Raw genomic sequence first — 21,684 nt, 5'->3', positions numbered from 1 at the left:
TAAACAAATCGAGGACCTGACCAAGAGCTGCTCAAGATGCCAGAAAGTCCAAAATGCACCACCACAGGCCCCTCTACACCCATGGGAGTGGCCCTCATCTCCATGGCAACGGGTGCATATTGATTTTGCTGGTCCATTCATGGACTCAATGTTTTTAATAGCCGTGGATGCGCACTCGAAATGGCCTGAGGTCATCAAAATGTCCTCCACCACCACGGAAAAACTATTGCAGTCCTACGGACCATTTTTGCCAGGAATGGTTAGCCAGAACAGATTTGCTCCGACAACGGACCACAGTTTGTGTCCAAAGAGTTCTGGAGGTTCTTGAAAAAGAATGGGGTAAGGCATTACACATCCGCCCCGTATCATCCAGCCACAAATGGATTGGCTGAGAGGTTCGTACAAACCTTTAAGAAGGCAATAAAGGCTATGTACAATGACAACATTCCGCTGCAGCACAAGGTGGACAATTTCCTGTTCGCCTACCGGAATGCGACACATGCAGTCACCAACCAGGCCCCAGCCATGATGTTCTTTAACCGAAGGTTAAGATCTCGCCTGGATTTGCTCAGACCAAACGTATGAAGAGATGTTGAGAGTAAGCAATTCCAGCACATCCATGAGAAGCCACCAAGGAACTTCAATGTAGGGCAACCAGTCTTGGCCCGCGACTACCGAACAGAAAAATGGCAGCCAGGAACGATATGCACATGGCAAGGCCCACTAATGTACACAGTGGACGTTGGGGAGAGCATCGTGAGACGCCATGCTGACCAGATCCTAGAGTCACAGGAACAAGTCAACCCCATGCCTCGCCCATACGTACCTGGTGATGAACCCAACGTACAGGTCGCATCTACCCCAGAAACAGTAGCATCGGAAGCTGATGAACCAACCGACGACAGGGGGCCAGAATCGCCTCCGCACCAAGAGCAAAACACTCGGGAAAGGCGCTATCCAGAAAGGATCAGGAAACCTCCCCAAAGACTGAATATATAAATAGCCTATTTTCAGCTAATGTTGCATGTTAATAGTGTTAATTGTAATTAGTTTGATATTTAATTGTTAAATGAGTGTTATGGTACTGTTAATCTAAAAGGGGAGGAATTGTAATGTATATACCTTTAAGGGGGTAACTATCTTGTACAGCTCATATATACTGCAGTACCGGCAGTGACCACACCTGTATATAGCACTGAGTAGTAATCTGTACAGATCAGTTCCCGTGTGAGCCACGTTGAGTAAACACCTGTTGTACCGTTCTCCGCAGTCTGTGTCTTTTTATACACAGACACAACAGGGAACAACAGACAAGCTCCCACTGATTGGACCATCCAGCATGCACGACGGGACTAATTAGGGTTATTAAACTGAAATCAGGAGCGGCTGAAACCGAAAGCAGGAGTGGAACCCGCCCATGAGGCAACCCGACTCCAACCCGCCTCCTCTATGAAATTCACAGCCTTAGTTCCCAGGTGCAATGAAGAAGCAATGTGAGCGAAGATGTGGTGCATTAGGTTTCCGTACCCACAAACCAACCCTGCATTCCCCTGTCTGATATAACTGGGCCTCAGACTATAGTAGATGCAGGCTCATTGCAAGAAGGTTAATGAGGTGGGACGAGGCATTTCTGCCATTCTACCTCAGTTTCCATTGGGTGCCTGAAAGAAAGCTGGTGGTGGGGCTTGCTCCAGGACCCTTTGTGGACTACAGGATCCCAGGGAGAACCCTAAGATAAAAGAAAATAGAAAGGTATTTTTAAAAAAGTTTTATATCTCCCCGACACAGCTCCCACTACCCCCCGAATAATCTTTGGGGGTGAAATTTGATAGCACAAAAAAAACAGGCACGGGCACCGTGATGCGAGATATGCCACGCGCCAGTTCAGTAAGAGATTATTAATTATTATTATTAATTATCATGAGAAGAGCGCACAGCCTAGCATGGAAAGCGCTGCTGACAGGCTGTGAGCTCAGCAGGGGTCCGAAGTTCACATCGCAATCCCTGCGCCCGTTTTTCAGCTTAATCGAATTTCTAGGCCACAGACTGTTCAGGTGGGTGTGGGGGCGATTTAAAACCTTTAAGCTTAAAAAAAAAGGTAGAAGTTCTGATAGTGCCATTGCACCACGGCAAATGCAGTGTGGCGGAACTTCACCTGCTCTTTAAGTCTACCATGACCCTGACCCAAATCCCAGGGACAGGGCTATTATCATATTGAGGGCAGGTACCTGTTACTGTAGTGATGCAATGGTCCTCATCAGATATTAGAGCTTCTTTTCCGATACCACACTCGCAGGCCCAGAATTTAATCAATTCTTTCGTTGTGGGACCCACATTTCTGAAGATGTTGGTATGGTTGGGCCAAATGGAATTGCATCTGGTGGGATTCCCAAGGCTGTCCAGAAACACCCCAGACACATGCACAAATTTCTGTCAGAACTTAGGGAAGCAGGCAGATGAAGTTCTGCCCCATCTCACCCCAATCAGAATTTGTTCTTCTATCTATATGGCACAGAAACTGGGTGCTCTTGGGTTGTGCTCCAAATTCCAGGGCCTCTACCTCAACTTTGCTTCAATCTTGTCCAAACAGAGACTTAGGGGGCGATTTTGCCAGCCCTGGGGAGGTTTAACAAGGTCAATCAAGGGGAAATAGCGTGGGTTGGCCGGACGTCGATGGAGGCGGAACTAAAACCCGACAAGCAGCAGTCCCGCCTCCATCACATCCCCATTGGCAAAATCACCCCCTCAGGTTTCAGGCTTTCATCTTTAGAAAACATGAAGGGAGTGTTCTTTAAGCTGAAACATATCAATTAAATATGGTATTTAAAACCATTTTCAAATCAGGTTAGTTTCAAAATATCAATCGACTTCTGCTGAATGCTTACATTTCAGGAAACTTGGAGGAAATACATTTTAGCCTGTGACGAACATCATAAATATACTCATTTATACTAATTATGCTTAATTGGCAGACACTAATTCAAGTCATTAAAATGGAGTAAATCAATAATCTCAGTCCAAGTGTTTGAGTAAAGCGAAGAAAGTTCTGCTAAATAATTGTCTAATTTGCATATGCAGATTATATTAATAACAAATAGAGCAAATAACATTAATGCCTGTTATTTAAGCAAAACACCATGGGACTGCTGCATTTGAGTGTTTGAAAGACATTTCTAGTCTCGTCTATCTATAATTAAGGGAGAATCTCAGGAAACAGGTTGTGTACAAGTCAATAAACATCTCCCACGCACTTCATAAATGGTGAGTCTGTATGAAAACTTGATGTGTATGAACTTTTGATGAGAATGTTAACCTTTACAATGAAAGATGTTTTGAAAGAAATTGAGTTTCTGAGGAAACACTTCTGATTTTTAATGATTTCTGTATTAAACTAAATTAGCATACTATACAGCATACAATTAAACTATAGCATTACATTCCCATTGTGCCCCCAACAGAACTAACCTTCACGGACCCCAGCAGCGAGAGATTGTCTCTCACTCCTTTTCCTTGCATTCAAGAGGGTCTCTCTACCCACCTCTTGCCCTCTCAAAGCAGTCTGACTCCTTTCCCGCTTCAAGAGCATATGTCCACGTCGTCTCTTTTCCTCTCTCAGTCTGTACTATGCTGATGAAATAAAGATGGAGAATATGTTTAGCTTGGCTTTATTTATTTCGACAGCATGGAGTACAGAAAAAAATAGACAGGCTGAACAAACAACCAAAGTTTCGTGTTCCCATAGCGCTGCAGGCCGAGAGGTGGAGCAGAGACGGGGCTAATGATCAGACCCAGGTGTGGAGTACAGGCCGGGGGCGTACCCATGGTGGAAAACTGCACATCAGTGGGGCGCTCCAAATGAACAATTCTGATGAGGGTGAGGGTGAGGGGTTGGGGGGTGGGGGGAGTGAGGTAGAGGGTACAGGAAGATAAAGTACAAGAGTATTGATATGGTCAAAAGTGTTGTTGATTTATTTTGGTAGTCAGCCTGCCTATTCCAATTGTTTAAGATGTGTGGCATACCTCAGCAAATATATGCCATATCGCACACTATATTGTCCTCTCACAAAAAGATGTCAGACCAATAAAATCTGAGAAAATTGACAGACAAAAAATCCAACAGTCATCACATGCAGAAAACATTTTAATAGATAAAGAGGAATGTTTCATCTCATTCATGATGTTAGCAAAATATTGTGATAGGTAGATTTTAAACAGCTTCATTGATCTTCAGCTTTTTTATGGGTGGGGTTTATCAGTGGTTCCATTTTCTTTAACATGACCAATAATTTGGCAAAATATGTATTAGTTCAGGCTCCCATGAAGGTTCTGCAACATTGTTCTGGATATGTTATCAATTTCTTGTACCGGCTATAATTTTTAGTCAATTAGAATACATTGTCATTGGCCCGTATTTTGCGGCTCCTACGGGTGTGTACGCAGTGTGCACACGCCCGTAAGGACAGCGCAAGTTCCAGGTTTTTGCGCACGAGTGAAAACCCGGAACTTGCAACCTGTCAAGAATCTTCCTGACGGATCATCCGCAATCCCGGGAAAAGGGCCTCCGCGGGTGGAGAGTTGCGCTATTTGCCAAACTACTGCCCAGCGAATGCCCGTGAAATTCTTACGCCTGTTAGAAGCAGGTGTAAGGCCTTCTTTTACCAGCGTATGAGTTTAAATGAATATATATTTTTTAAATTTCAATTATTTAAATATTAAAACACCTGTAAAATAAGTTGTTATTTTTAGCCCCTTTAAAACATTTAAATTTATATTTCAAAAAATTTAATTTTTGTTTTAACTGTTTAATTAAATTGTAGTTTAATTAATTTTAAGTATGTAATTTTTTAAAATGCAGTTGTTATGTAAATGTGTTTTTTAATGTGATCTCCATTCCTGCGTACAGAATCCCCATTAGCATCAATCCCCCTTATTTCATTGGTTGGGCCAGCCCATGTGATCCCAAGGGCGTTTGTGAACTGCCTGCACCCCGGGGATACTTGGGCCTCTCTGTCTATGCCTAAAGTCCCAGGAGGGCGAGTCTCTGTGGCTCCAGGACCATCAGGTAGGTTCATAATTTTTTACCGGTCAGAGGCATCCGCCTGCAGGAAGCCTCCGACCTCAAATTCAGGCCCATTATGTCATAGGTTTATGACTAACTTCTTATTAAACCCACTTTAATTAACTAATGTTTATCAATGATTAAACATAAGTCAGGTGCCATACACTGTTGTAACTGGGTGTGACTGTGACTCCCCAGCCAGAAGAAATAGATTTTGTTAGGGAGAATAGGGGAAGACTTCCATAATTTTTTTTAAAAACCTCTACTAAATCTCCTCTTAGCCTGCTCTGCTCCAGTAGAAACAGTCCCAGTATCTCAATGCTTTGATTTGACTATAGTTTTCTATCACTGGCTTGATCTTGAAGATTGAGGGGGTGAATTCTGCTGAGATTCTCCTGGTTTTTCTCCATGATATTCTCTTTCATAGAAGAGCCACTAAAACCCCCCCAAAATGGTGTAAACACCATTTACAGTCCTCACCACTTATAGTTGGTGTTAAAGCGATTTGCCCGCTAGAATCAGTGGACAGTAAAAGCGCGAAGTGGCAAATTGTCAAATAAAAGCAGGCAAATAGTGAACAGTATTTTCTGTCTAAATGTGTAAGAGACCTTTTCTTACTCTACCTAAATTTGCTCTAGGTTCCTTGCTTTGCTGGTGCAAAAGTTTAAAGGACACAGTTCTTACGCTGCTGGCTATTAGACTGAAACAGGCTGACCACAGGTCACTACCTAAAATCCGATATAGTTACGATCAGAGACCTCTGTTCATCATGTTGGCCACCAAGAAGAACCACTGTCAATCATTGGTGCTGTACCCTTCGCAAAAATCTCAGACAAAACAGCAATTAAACCCAGGTGGTGTTCATGTAGGAGAAACACAGTACTTCGAAAGACAATTAAATCTTGCAGCCTAAGCGATGGGCAGTAAAGAACCAGTGACTCGGTAATTGGCAAAAGAAATAAAGGGGAGATGAGGAGAAAATTTTTTTACATCGCGAGTTGTTACAATCTGGAATGCACTGCCTGAAAGGGTGGTGGAAGTAGATTCAATAGTAACTTTCAAAAGAGATTTGGATAAATGCTTGAAGGGGAAAGAATTGCAGGACTATGAGGAAAGAGCAGGGGAGTGGGACTAATTGGATAGCTCTTTCAAAGACACAGGCATGATGGGCCAAATGCCTCCTTCTATGCTATGAATCTACGAATTTTTACATTTTAACATCCTACCTGACCCAAGCCCATCTGTTTTGGGGGATTAAAATTTCCCCCTGCTTGTCTCAGTAAGGATTCTTCAATCTGATTGGTTCAGGAGACATGTCGTTGCTTGCCCCGCTTACATAGGTCCCAGATCCCCAGTAGAGGGCATGCTCCTTTGGCTCTCTAATTACCACAACTTCCAGCCCATAGAAAGTCTGCGGGCAAGTGTAAGTGTAATGAACGGCGGCGCCATTCGTTCCCCGCTGATCGCAGAATCCAGGCCAATGTGTCCTTGTAGTCCCCATGCAGTAATTAATCACAATTGAATTCGGTTTATGTATCCCCAGAAGATATCTAACGCTCTCCTGTCAGTGGCGTGCTATGGTCACAAATGCTTGACATTGACAAGACAGAATATACAAGGAGACTTTAGATAAGGAAAAGTTCTATTTTCTAAAGGATTTACAGGTAAGGAACCAACAATTTGCCTTTGACAGTGGTATGTACACAATTGAGACATAATTTTCAATGAAACACTTTAACTGCATGCAAAAGAATCCCTCCCCCTGTATTTTAATGGGCTGTTGGTCCAAACTTTATAACAGCATAGAGCGACTGATCATGTGACATTAATATGATCATGTATTATCATGTGAGACTGATTAATTGGCTTCCATTTGGAAAGCTCTCAAAGGTTCCTGATGCCTAGTGGCTCCAACAGTAGGAAATTAGCACTGGGAATTTCCTCAGCAGTTCTCCCGATCAGCGGAAGAGTCGCAGAAACTCTGAATGAATGCACAAACTTGATAAGCTTCTGCCAAAATTACAGCAACCGATCAGAAGAACCCCTGAGGAAATTTCCGGTGTAGATGTCTTAAGGAAGGGCCTGATTTATGTATTCTTGCCTCCACTAACAGTGCAACTAGTTGCTGTCATTATGAGAGTACCGACAGCCCTTAACTGGGACCACTTCATGCTGGTAGAGGTGGCCACTCAGAATAAAGAGCAGCAGTGTGCAGACCACAGAGAAGTTGGTGGGGCAGACAATTTCACATTGGTGGCCCTAATTAAAAGAAAATGAAAGGATAAATATATAATGAAATAACATTAACTGAATTTTTCCAGAATAATTTTGTAACTTACCATAGAGAACCAGCCTGAACATAAATATTCAGTTAAAGTAAAATCAAACCATGGGATCCCAAAGCAGTTTGGTTGCTGAGTTAGATGGCATATCAATATATGACACTAATTAGCACATGATTGTGATTCCCCACAGCATAAGCTATTGATTTTGACCAGCCTGTCTGGGGAAGGAAAATTGCAGGTAAGTTATCCAAGGTCACATTCAGCTATCCTATAGCAGCCAATGAGTAGAGTGGCATTAGAAGTAGGTTGTCCACCCAGCACCTTAAACACGAATGTTACTTGATGCAATAGGAACTAAAGAGGGTAGCAGAAATGATAAAAGGTTGAACCTGAAACTAAGATCAGACCTGTTTAGCTCCCAATTATCACAGAATCACAGAATCACAGAAACCCCACAGTGCAGATAGAGGCCATTTCGGCCCATCGAGCCTGCACCGACACATATCCCACCCGATCCCCGTAACTCCTGCACCAACACATATCCCACCCTATCCCCGTAACCCCACGTTTTTAATCCCCCTAACACTAAGGGTCGATTTATCATAGCCAATCAACCTAACCTGCACATCTTTGGACAATTATGCACTAACTGAAAACTTTAAGCTAGCTATCCATACAGCTGGCTGCAGGTCCTGACGCTGATCTCAAACTGTCTACTTTAAGCTCTCCCAGTGCCCAAAGTTGTTTGCCAAAAGCAGGCCCCGATTGATAAGCCAGCCCTTTGTATTTGATGACTGAATGACCTACTTTCCTGTCCCACCCTCACAGCTCTATATTGCAAAGATGAATGTTGCTTTAGATAGAGTAAAAAAAATGCCCCGAAATAAATGGAAGCATGTCCAATCTGGTGAAACTGAGAATAGACTGGAAGATTGACAGACTAAATCTTTTATCTCCTCCCTTAGTCATTCAGGGTGTCCTAAATTTGGCAAGACAGATCTCACGCACATCCATTATTGCTTAAATGATATCCTAAGGCAATCAGCACTTACTCTGAGATTGTAAAAGGACAACTCCACCCTAATTAGAATTGTGAATGAGCTAAGGTCATTTACCATTAAAATGTACTTTTTTCCCCTGTTTTCCTCTAACTTAGCAAATCTCTTTGTGTCATAATGCATAGATAATTAACGTGAGTCTTGGACACAAGAATGACTTTATCTCAATATGTTTAGCTTCATTTTGCATCAACTCCATTGCAAAATGTAGAAATGTTCAAATCCCATTATATTTTTTTTTCATGGTTTATCTTAGTTTATTTTATTTCACTGGCCCGGATTTTGCAGTCAGTGGCGAATAAATGGCGCTAGCCTTTCATTACACTTACTCTTGCCCACAGACTTTCTATGGGCTTTTACACTGGAGCTTACAGTGAAAACGGGAGCAATTACATCCCTCATAAAGGGCTTAATTGTTGTTTTGCTCAGCACATGTTCAATTATTGGCTACCTAGCATGCACCTAAACTGTCAAAGAACCGTTATCTGTTGTCCTTGGGCATAGTGAAGACCTGCGTTTCCATACGCTATAAAATTTCATGAAGTCATTCACAGACTTTCACAAATTTCACAAAGGTGATTTTTACAAAGATCAGCATTTGTCCAGGAATTTAAAAAAAACAGCAACTTGCATTTATGCAGAGCCTTTAACATAGAAAAACAACTCAAGGCACTTCTCAGCAGCGTGAGGGTGAAAAAATGGATGCTGAACCATAGGAACATAGGAACAGGAGGAGGCCATTCAGCCCCTTGAGCCTGTTCCGCCATTCAATGAGATCATGGCTGATCTGCGACCTAACTCCATATTCCCGCCTTTGGCCCATATCCATTATCAATCTCCAATTTAAAATTAACAATTGATCTAACATCAATTGCTGTTTGTGGAAGAGAAAACCAAAGGAGGGGAAATTAGGAGGGGCGGCCAAGAGCTTGGTCAAAGTGATGGACTTTAAAGAGGAGAGGGAAGTGGAGGGGGTTAGGGGTTTGGGCAGGGAGCTCCAGAGAGTTGGACCTACGTATCTGTTTTTCAATCACTTTGCTGCTGAATTTAACTGTCTGCAGCCTAGGAGCGGTATTCCACTATAGACAACTATAGTTGAGTTTAATAGTATGAGGAAAATATATGGTAGCAGTGATTATCATATTGTTGCATTATTACCAGTGGTAAAGGAATCACAATTCACAATAAACCTGCAGTAAAACTGCCATATTCAGCAGGCATTCACCTACATCTTGATGTGCGAATAACCCCAAGGCCCTCACTCTGACTTCTCAAGCCTACTCCAGCACAACACTCCTCACACCAACTTACCTTGCAGGTACACACATCTCTCTCTGTCCATGCACATCTTCACATCCCCATCTGTCTATCCACCACTGACACTCACCCTCATCCTTATGCAATGTTATGCCTCTCCCTCATAGTCACCCTCAACAAATGCCCTCCATCATCCATTCAACACACACCATGGCCGCGATTTTGCTGGCGCTCAGAGTGCGAGTTTAGAGGCGGGTCCACTATCAAAATCGAAATGATTGACTGGGTTGGAAACCCGTTCTGAACCCGCCTCCATGTAAGTTTCCAAAGTGTCGGGTCTGCAATTTCACAACAGACCCGACACCAAGCGGCAGGGGAGGCATTTAAGATAGTTAAATGCTTGTTAAATGCTTGTTAACTACTATTTTGCCAGCCTATTTCTATTTTCCCACTTTTTTAACGGGGTTCACATCGTTCAGAGATCACATCATGTAAGCGTGTCGGTTTCTCTATGTCTCCCCATTGCTGTGAATAGGTGACAGTTGCAAAAGTGGTATGAAAGCTACCATTTCACAGCTGGTCACTTTCCAATGTCAGAAGCTTGAGCCTTCAGGACTTGGAAGACACTTTTGAGCTGTACGCAGTTTGGAAGTGTTTGGAGTAAACTCTCTATCCACTGTCACTTTGGAGCAAGCTCTCACACCATTGACAGATCGCTTCTATCATCTCAACTTCAGCTGCCATCTATTCCAGCAACATCGGTGCCCTTGAAAAAAATCTCACCTTGGTCCTCTGAATTCCTCCACGATCAGCCCCAACACCAACATCACCAGGCACAATATCAACCTTCTCCGCAATCACCTGATGCTGCACAGGACACAGGGCTTCAGCACCCGACCACATTGCTGCCCGGGAGGCCAGCGATGGCATCACCCACCATGGCCAGATTTACTTCACTTGACACTGTACACCCTGGCTGCCACGTGATGCACCAGGTTGGCACCACCCCACACAAACACCATAAAGCATCCCTACAAAGTCCAAGCAATTCCTTTCACACTCATCACAATGGCTGGGGCGGGGGGGGAGTTATGTCTCAACACTCACTGGAACTCACTAAGACACTTCCAAAGATGAGCACAGATCTGTCCAATATTGTAAATTGTTGAAAATATAGATATCAATGTTTGACAACACATTACCAGAAACTTCACATGAACATTGGATAAAGCACACAGGTGCCTACCCTTGTGTGTTGTTAGTTTGTATGCTTGCAGTTGGTTGAGGGCGAGTGTGAGGGGTGGCTAGTGAGATAGGGAAGTGATAATGTAGATAGAGAGAGATGGGTGGAGGTGCAAGGTAAGTTGGTGTGAGTAAAGATGTGCAGGAGTAGGGTAGGGAAGGAAGAGTGATGGGGGATGTGATGAATGTCACAGCAGGATGAGGTTGAGTGTGGCTTGGCAGTAACATTTCATGATCTACTGAGAAAATTGAAAGGTTTGTGCCACTACAGCCTGGTCCTTTTGACGACATCCCTGCTTGCGCCCTCCTGTGCAATGTGCAACCAGGCTGCGTTGGTCTCCTGAGGAGGTCTCTTCCGCCCATTGGAAGGGAAGGGAACCTTCCTGTGTGCTGTGACTCCCTCCATAAGCAAATGGAGGGAGCCATGGGAGAGCCTGGGTGCAGCTGTGCACCTTTGTGCAGTGCTTGTCAGTGTTTGCAGCACCTCAATGCTGTAGAATACTGACAGCACAACTGTCAAAATCAATTTGGAAATGGCCCCTTTAAGGAAACCGGCTGACGATGCGTCATCAAATGACGTCATCAGACCCGCTTCCTATTAATTGGCTGGGAACCTCACAGGGCAGGCTTAACAAGCCCCATCAATGTAAAATCGCTTGGAGAGTGCGGGCTGCAGTAGGCAGCAGGCTGGGACCGTTACACTGACCCCGGCCGCCCTGGACCTGCCTCGGTCGGCGAAATCGTGGCCCATAACTCTCACTCACAGGTCTCTTCTTTCCCTCCTTACAGGAGATGAGAGCACAGAACATGAGGGAGAGGCAGCGAACCGGAGGTGGATCTCTGCAGATCTCACAGCTAACATGTGCAGAGGACGAGGCACTGGCAATAATTGGAGGCATGGCCTGCCTGGCTGTCGGAGACTTGGACTGGAATTTTCTCCAGGGAGGCAGGTTGGGGGCGCGGGAGCATCCGAGGCAGGCGGAAAACCCAGGAGGCCGGGTTTCCTGTAGGCACTGCCAACTTTAACCGGGCTGGGGGAGTTGATTGGAGCCCTGGTGAGGAGGTCTCTGATCGCGGGGTGTGGGTTAGGTAGGTACCCTGGATCCAGGAGGTAGGTATAAAGCCACTTACCTCCTGGATCTAGCAGTCTCTGCCTTGGTTTAACTGCCGGGTTTCACAAATTGTGTGAAACCCATCCACAGACAGTTAAATTCAAAATGGAGGAGAAAAAAAGAGGATTCCAGCCTCATTACAATATTTAAATTGAGGTAACGCCCCCTGGCAGCAGGTTGGCTGCCCACTCCCCCTCACCGCCGCCCCCCCCCCCCCATCAACCCCCCCCTGTCCCGCCTCCGGCAAAACCAGAAGTGGGCAGGTTGGAGGAGGGATTAAGTTGGGAATCCCATTTTTAACAATTTAATTGCCCCCACGCTCCAAACCCACCCTTTTTTTAGGGGACAATTCCGGCCATGATGTCAAATATGATCATGTGCATAATGAAAACATCAACCTTTCTTACATTAACAGTACTCATTCATACCGTTTATCTCCCACAGGGCCTTCACGTGTCCCTCAGGAGGTGGTCCAGCTTGTTACCATCACCAACGACTCCCCCGAGGTCACTCCCTCTGAGGGTGCACCATCACAGGACTCACGGAGACCATGCACCAGCTCAGATACTCACATTTCGATGGGACCAGTAAGGCAGATAGCTGGGTTTTCAGCTGGTGACTCAGACATCACAAGTGAGCATGAGCAGATGGTGGAGACAGGGACAGCAGCGGAGTGTCCACGTTGGAGGGCTCAGGATGCTCAAAGCTCTGCTCAGCTGGACCTCAGGGGGGCCGTCGATGAACGGGATACTTCTGGAGCAGCAGCAGAGAATGTGCGATGTATTGGCAGGCATTCCAGCCGCACTGTGCCGCTTGCAGAGAGATTGGAGGAGTCCATCTCAAGCATGAGTGGCATGATGTCACAGGCCTTTGCGATGATGTCTTCGTCCATGGAAAGAGTGGCCATCTGTATGGAGCATCAAATGCAGCAGTCACATGAGTGCACACAGGCATTCACCAATGGATTGCATACAATGAATACCGCCTTAAATAGGATGACTGATAACCTAAGCCTTGGCCATTCATCGCCCCACTGATCTGCAGCTTAATTTTGGCAGGGGAGTGCGGCTGGACCATGGGAGAGATGATGGTGAAAGGGTAATTGGAAGTGGGGACTTGGCTCAAAGTGCTCACACTTCTAGCCCGTTGCCGCCCCCCCACCCCACCCCACCACCCACCCACCCCACCCCACCACCCACCCCCCAGTCAGTACCCCACATGCTGCCTCAAGTCCCGATGGCCAAGTTAGCCCCTGCAGAGGCGCAGGTGGAGCAGTCTTTGGCTGGGCTCTCACAGGCTCCAAAACCCAGTGGATGTCAGCCAAGAGCATCTCAGCTGTCAGAGCAGGGACCTGAGCAGCCTGCCTCTAACTCTGCCAAAGCCACAAGGGTTGCGCCTCGTAGAAGTGGTAAGCAAAGGAAGAGTAAAGATTTGTAGTTGCACAAGAGTATACACATTGATGAGTTACACATTGTTAGAATGTTTACATTTCTGTTTTATATGTGAGGCACATAAGCATTATTATTTTGCTCCACTTTCATGTCTTGCCCATTGTTGGTTGCTGGCTGGCAATTTGTGTGATGATGAATGGGAAGAAATGAATTGATGCTGAGCAATGGGGGACTATGAAATGGAGGCTTGCTTGTTTGCAGGACTGGTTTGTGTTAGTGGCATTGGTGGGGGGCTTTGATGGGTTCAAAAGTGGCTGTTGCATGTGGTTGTTAGATGGGTGCACTGATGAACCTAAGTGAACCTCACAATAATGAGGGTATCCCGGACAGCAATGCACACCACTGGTGGTACATTGCCCACATCACCTTCTGCCTCCTCTTCCTCCCCCTCGGAATCATCTGAAGAGGCTCTGTGCTCGCCGCTTTGTTCCTCCTGAAGGTCCAAACCTCGCTGCTGCACAATATTGTGCAGAACGCAGCACACCATGATCATTCTGGAGACCTTTGCTAGTATGTACTGGAGAGCACCTCCAGACACCTGAAGCGCATCTTCAGCATGCTGATGTTTTGTTTGATGACACATCTGATGGGCATATGGCATTCATTGTATCGCTCATTCCTTGGGTTTCTGACAGGTGTCATCAGCCACGTTTTAAGCGAGTATCCCTTGTCTCCGAGCAGCCAGCCGGTAACTCTGCTTCCAAGTGCGAAGACGTTTGGGAGGGTGGACTGCCGCAGGACAAAAGCATCATGGCAGCTGCCCGGGAATCTTGCACACACCTGCATAAACATATTTTAGTGATTGCAATTGTAAACCAATTGCACATTGATGCAGTGGAAGCCCTTGCAGTTGACGAGCACTCCTGGGTGATCAATGGATACATTCATTGCCACACGTATGCCGTCAATGACGCCCTACACCTGTAGGAAGCCAGCCAGAGCCGCAAACCCGAGCACCAGCTCATTCTAACTGGCATCATAGCAGGCAAATTTGACATAATTGGCAACCATGGTAAAGAAGAAATCAGTCAGCTGTCTTATGCATTTGTGCATCACCGACTGTGTGATCCTGCAGAACCCTGGAAGGATCCAGAGGCAAATAAGGTGAGGGTGGTGGTGACTTTGACAGCCACTGGTAAAGCCTGGCCACCAGGTTCAGTTGGCAGCAGTTCTTGTTCCAGAAGGCTGCAAATCTCTGCCACTACTTGACGTGACACCATGAGCCTCTGGAGACGCTGGTGCTCCAACATATTGAGGAAGCTTATCCTGTGTGTTGGATATATGGCCTCCTGCGAGCTGCACCTCTCTGCTGATTGCCTCTCTCCTGTGGAGCTGCAGGTCTCTGAGCAGCAGGCTGTTGCTGCTGTTGCTGGTGGTCATCTTGGTCCACATCTGAGGTCCAAAATAACACAGTGTAAGCAGCACCCATGCTGATACGATACATCGGATCTCCAAAGCTCAAATCAGACCACTGAACCTCAAGTGCAGATGACACCTCCAAAGTGTGTAAAGTTAACTCTCAGCACAAGTACTATGAAGAAACCCTTTAACACAAGCAGGTAAGAAAGCAGCTGTGAGTACTCAGTACTTATTGGCATATTTCCCTAGCCCCCTCAATTGCCACTTACTTCTCGCCTTGCTTTCACTGGCAAGGTCCAGGAAGCCCGGTAAACCGGTGGAGCCAAAGTTCAACTCCATGTTAATATCACTGTAATTGAGCGATTAACATATTGAAATTTAAAACCTGCCTCTCCCAAGGTGGATGCTCGCACTCAGCCTCACGCGCTGCAGTTAAATGCAAAAGTCAGCGAGTTGGAGTCAGCTTGTCGACGCGTTCGCATTTATCCGGGGACTTCACCCTCCACCACCAGCATCCAAACCCTCGCGCTCACCCACGTTAAAATAGCTATTGCTCATATGTACAGAAATGAACTGGTGTTAAATGCGAAAGTCAGCGGGTTGGAGTCAGCTTGTCGATGCGCTCGCATTTATCCGGGGATTTCACCCTCCCCAGTTCTGACGAAGGGTCATCGACCTGAAACATTAACTCTGTTTCTCTCTCCACAGATGCTGCCTGACCTGCTGAGTATTTCCAGCATTTTCTGTTTTTATTTAATGAACTGGTGTCGTTTGGTCCAATTTAGAAGAGCGTGATGCTTCCATTTGTATCTGATGTGCTGGTAGCAAATGTTTACCACTTACATCAAACTTGTGCATCAGCAACCTTGGAAAAAAACCCAGTGCTGAAAAATCTTCCTAATTTCCAACCTATGAAAATACCCCAAGGCAGTATTCTAATGTCAACCCTGGTGAATAATTACTTTGATCATCCTTTTCTGTGCAAAGAAATAAAAAGAAATTACGCCGTCATAAACAAACGTTGCAAGGACGTAACAGCTTTAAATTTAGCGTAGCCAAAACTTTATGGAGCTTAACTATCCGTATAAACATATCTATTTGAAAGAAGATTCACCATTTTCTAGGTACAAAATATTGAACACTTGATTTCATCTTTGCCTTCATATATGTGGTTGTGACTATACAATTTGACAGTGCTGACTCCAGAATAATTGCCAGGCATAGATAAAGCTGCTTATTCAACAATGTATGTTTGCTCAGAAAATAGCACAGACATGGCACTATTATTTCAAATGACTAAACCTTCTAGGTAAGTAAATATCATATTGACTATCAAGTCACTTGAATGCAGGGGGCAGATTTTTTTAAATTACTGGCATCTTTTTCACTACTGTATTATGGAAAACAAAAGTCAGTTCATCTTCTTATAGATATAGGTTCCAAATTGTCTACTGCTCCACGTACAAATCACTGCTACTGCTTAATACAGGTACCCTTATATTCACTAACCCTGAGACACCTAGAGGATGAAAGAGGATCTAGTTCAGATTAACTGGGAAAAAAAAGGTAGATAAAACAGGTTAAGTACGCTGGCCCCAGAATTCCTCAGGACACGTTCTTGGTAATTACATTGGCATCGCGCCCAGCGGTGCCCTCCAGCATCAGCACTCCTGAAGTTTGTGGGGTCAATGGGAGGATAAAACTATAAAGCTTCCAGGGGGTGAAATTCTGCTCCTCCTGGTCCCACAAAAATACATTTTTCACCTACCTTTCAGGGCCTCTGCTTCTTGGCCAATAGCTTCTACTGAGTAGAGTGCCTACAACTTTGCCCAGTAGGCCGAAAAAATGGCTTTGGAATCCTATCTATGATATAGGTCCCAGATTTACATGTATTCATGAGCTTTCTGCCTGAAAGGTGGGTGCCTCAGCCACCTATTAAACCAGCGATGGGAATATGGTAGTGGGGCAGAAAAAAAGCAATAAGCCTATGATTTGATTTTATCTCCCATACCACCCGGCTGAAACCATTAAAATCCACACCTGATATTTACCTCATCATAGAATCGTAGAATGGTACAACACAGAAGGAAGCCCGTGTCGGCTCTTTGAAAGAGCGATCCAATTAGTCCCACTCCCCTGGTCTTTCCCCATAGCCTTGCAAAATTTTCCCCTTCAAGCATTAAATAACTTCCTTTAAAAGAGCCCCAAGTCCTTTCTCAACAGGCAAATAAACAAGCAAAAAGGAGCAGAGGGGAGAGGAGGAGAATTTTATTTAGCAGCAAGTTGTTATGGTCTGGAATACACTGCATGAAAGGGTGGTGGAAGCAGATTCAATAGTAACTTTCAAAAGGGAATTATGTTGGAGTCGACAGAAATCAACAGGCTGAGACTATTCTTTAAGCAAAAACAAAACGTGTCTTACTTTAATCAATCTCCACAAGGTCTGAAGGCTCAGCCCCGTGCAGGGGCTATGACGTCATCACACAACCGACGTCGTGACATCATCACGTTCCCGATGCTCTGAAAGGGACCCTGCACCAATAACCCAACCCAGCATGTACATATCACAACATTGCTATACAAAGTGAATTGTGTTTAGGTACATATAACAGCATTGGCTATACATTGTGTTATTATCCCTATGTGGTCTCCGCCACATACGTCCTCCCAGAATTCACTAGTACTGGTAATGTCAGTCGTTGGGGGGGCCGGATCACACGGTTGGAACGGCTCCTCAATTCCGGGGTGGGGACCAGGGGTTCGTCGGAGGGACCTCGGGCGCTCGGTGGTGGATTGAGGGTGTGGAAACCAGAGGTCGGCCCCGTCTCGGGGGTTGTGCCAACTCAACGGGTCGGTCCAGATCCAGGTGGGCCGGCTTGAGACGGTCCACGGAAATGCAGTCCGGCTTACCGCCGACATCCACGACGGAGGTCTTGTCCCCGGTTTCCAGGACGCAGAATGGTCCATCGTAGGGTGGCTGAAGAGGTCCCCGGTGGGCATCGTGGCGGACGAAAACGTACTCCACCGCACGAAGGTCGAGCGGAACGTGGGACTGCAGGAGGCCGTGCTGCGACGTGGACACCGGAGCGAAAACCTTGGCGTTGTCCAGAAGGTCGGACCGCTGAAGGGCTGCGGACCAAGGTTCCGTTGCGTTGGGGACGAAATCCCTGGGAACCCGCAGCGGCTGTCCGTAGACGAGCTCAGCAGACAAGGATTGGAGGTCCTCCTTGGGAGCGGTCCTGAGTCCCAGCATAACCCACGGGAGTCTGTCGATCCAGTCGTCGTCCCGGAGGCTGGCTCGGAGTGCGGCCTTCATGGAGCGATGAAACCATTCGCACAGCCCGTTAGCCTGAGGGTGGTATGCTGTGGTGCAGTGGAGTTTCAACTCGAGGCCTCAGGCGACAGTGTTCCAGAGCCCGGTCAGAGGAAATGTTAGATGGGGCGCCGAACCGGGCGACCCAAGTGCTGATGAATGCCCGAGCCACATCGGCGGCCGTCGTTGAAGACAGCGGGACGGCTTCCGGCCATCGGGTGGTTTTGTCGACCATTGTGAGGAGGTGGGTGAACCCGCAGGTGTGAGGGTGCCAGTCAGTTCCTTTTTGTAACCTCTAGATGGCACCTTCACTGTTCTTTTGTTAATTGTTTCTCGTTCTCTGGTGTTAGTTTTTAATCAGCCTGTTAGCTGTTTATGGGTGGCACCTGGTTTTCTTGGTATATAAGTTCTGTTGTTGTTTCACTCAGTGCTTAGTCCTCACTAGGGTGAACCATGTGGTAAACCACTGTTGTTAGTATTGTTGTACTTGTCTGTGCATGCCTCAGCTGACTCCGCCCCTGGCTCCACCCTCATGGCTGGGTATAAAGGTCGCTGCTCAGAAGCCTCCGGCCCTTTTGGATACCAGGCAACCCCAAGAGGCATGCTCTGTTCTTTGGTAATAAAAGCCTGTTTATTACTTACTCAATCTCCAGTCTTTTGTAGCAATTGATAGTGCATCAATTTTATTACCAAAGTTAAATGTTGGCTGCGGATGCTGATCAACCGATGGCGCAAAACGCTGAGCAGCAGGCGCTGCTGCGAGCCCTCAGACCAACATGCCTGGACCTAGACCCCCAAGAAGCGGGTTCGTCGACTAAATTCGCACAATGGCTGCGTTGCTTTGAGGCGTATCTGGAAGCCTCGACCGTGACTCTTGATGAAAATAAACTGAAAATCCTGGCCTCGAAGGTGAGCCACCAAGTCTATACTTTAATCCAAGATGCGACGACCTACGCGGCGGCTATCGACCTACTGAAAGGGCAGTATGCACGCCCGGTTAACACGGTCTATGCCAGGCACCTTTTAAGATCTCGCAGACAGCAGCCCGGGGAATCGGTGGAAGCCTTCCTACGGGCACTGCGGGTACTCGGACGCGGCTGCGACTGCAAGGAAGTATCGGCCGCGGCACATGCGGAGGGACTGATACGAGACGCTTTCGTTGCGGGTCTAAGGTCCGACTACTCCCGGCAGAGGCTGCTGGAGAAGGGTGAAATAGACCTGACAAAGGCAGTGTCCCTCGCGCTCTCGCTCGACGCGGCCCACAGAAATATGGACGCTTTCTCCCCTCATCGCCCCGCGCCGTGGACGCCGCAATCTTGGGCCATGGGACCGCCACCTCCAACTGCTGCAGCGATGTCCAAGGCACAAAAATGCTATTTTTGTGGCCAAGCTAAACACCCTAGAGCACGCTGCCCCGCGAAGAATGCTACCTGCTCCGGCTGCGGGAAGAAAGGTCACTACGTTAGCGCCTGCAAAGGGAAGACCGCTAACGCCAGCAGCGCTGCGTGCGAACCGTGGGCGCAGCCATCTTGTCCGCCATCTTGGGCTCCCCCAGCCGCGTGGGGACCGTGGGCGCCGCCATTTTGTCCGCCATCTTGGACGCCTCCGACTTTGGTTACGGGGGACCCGGACTCCACCACCGCCTCATCGGACGACCGCATCGACACGCTTGAACATACGCTGGCTTCCGTGACGCTGGATCAATCTCTCCCGCATCAACTGTCCAGGTCCATGATGGACATTACGGTAAACGGCTGCGCCACTACCTGCCTTTTTGACAGCGGGAGCACGGAGAGTTTTATACACCCCGACACGGTGCGCAGTTACTCTCTCCCGGTCCTGCCAACGCGTCATCGCATCTCTATGGCTTCCAAAGCCCAGTCAGCGGACGTCGGTGGCTACTGTATGGTGACTCTTTCAGTGCGGGGTACTGAATACAAAAATTTTAAACTTCTGGTCCTGCCCCATCTCTGCGCTGCCGTCCTACTGGGGTTGGATTTTCAGTGCCACCTTAAGAGTGTCACTTTAGCGTATGGTGGACCCCTCCCCCCTCTCACAGTCTGCAGCCAGCAGTTTTTAAATCGCCCGCCGCGCGCCATTTGCAGCCTCTCCACCCTTAAAGTCTCCCCCCCCTCCTTGTTCGCTAACCTCACCCGCGACTGTAAGCCCATCGCTACCAAAAGTAGGCGTTACAGTGCCGGGGATAGGGGTTTCATTAAATCCGAGGTAGCGAGACTCCTGAAGGAAGGGATTATCGAGAGCAGCAATAGCCCATGGCGAGCACAAGTGGTGGTGGTGAAGGCTGGCGGCAAACAGCGCCTAGTTATTGACTACAGCCAGACGATCAACCGCTACACCCAGCTGGATGCATATCCACTCCCCCGCATATCTGACATGGTCAATCAGATAGCACAATACCGGGTGTTCTCGACGATTGATCTGAAGTCGGCATACCACCAGCTCCCCATCAGGGCTGAGGACCGCCAGTACACAGCTTTTGAAGCTGACGGTCGGCTCTATCACTTTCTCAGAGTTCCCTTCGGCGTCACCAACGGAGTTTCTGTCTTCCAACGGGAGATGGACCGGATGGTTGACCAGAACGCGCTCCAGGCCACTTTCCCATATCTAGACAACGTCACCATCTGCGGCCACGACCAGCAGGACCACGACGTTAATCTAGAGAAATTCCTCCGGACGGCCCAGCGGCTGAATCTCACATACAACAAAGACAAATGTATGTTTCGTACTACGCGCCTTGCTATTCTTGGCTGCGTAGTGGAGAACGGAGTCATCGGCCCAGACCCCGATAGAATGCGCCCCCTTATGGAGCTCCCCCTCCCCCACTGCCAGAAAGCACTGAAGAGATGCCTGGGGTTTTTCTCTTACTATGCGCAGTGGGTGCCCAACTATGCGGATAAAGCCCGACCCCTCATCAAGTCCGCCTCCTTCCCCCTGACAGCAGAGGCCTGTGCAGCCTTCACTCTCATAAAAGGAGACATTGCGAAGGCCACAATGCACGCTGTGGATGAGTCCCTTCCTTTTCAAGTGGAGAGCGACGCATCCGACTTTGCCCTAGCTGCAACCCTTAACCAGGCGGGGAGACCCGTGGCCTTTTTCTCAAGGACCCTCCAGGGCCCCGAGATTCGACACTCCTCTGTCGAAAAGGAGGCCCAGGCCATTGTGGAAGCCGTGCGACATTGGCGGCATTACCTGGCCGGAAAACGATTTACCCTGCTCACTGACCAGCGTTCAGTGGCTTTTATGTTTCATAATAAGCAGCGGGGCAAAATCAAGAATGACAAGATCTTAAGGTGGAGAATCGAACTCTCCACCTACAATTACGATATCTTGTACCGGCCCGGGAAACTCAATGAGCCCCCAGATGCCCTATCACGTGGTACGTGCGCCAACGCGCAGGTTGATAGGCTACAGACCCTCCACAATGACCTCTGCCACCCGGGGGTCACCAGGTTCTTCCATTTTATCAAATCCCGTAACCTGCCCTACTCCATCGAGGAGGTCAGGACCATGACCAGGAACTGCCAGAT

Source organism: Somniosus microcephalus, chromosome 2 (assembly GCF_052327205.1).
Source record: "Somniosus microcephalus isolate GS21.2 chromosome 2, FLI_Smic_1.0, whole genome shotgun sequence".
NCBI classification, from domain to species: domain Eukaryota; kingdom Metazoa; phylum Chordata; class Chondrichthyes; order Squaliformes; family Somniosidae; genus Somniosus; species Somniosus microcephalus.
This window is presented reverse-complemented; position numbering follows the sequence as displayed.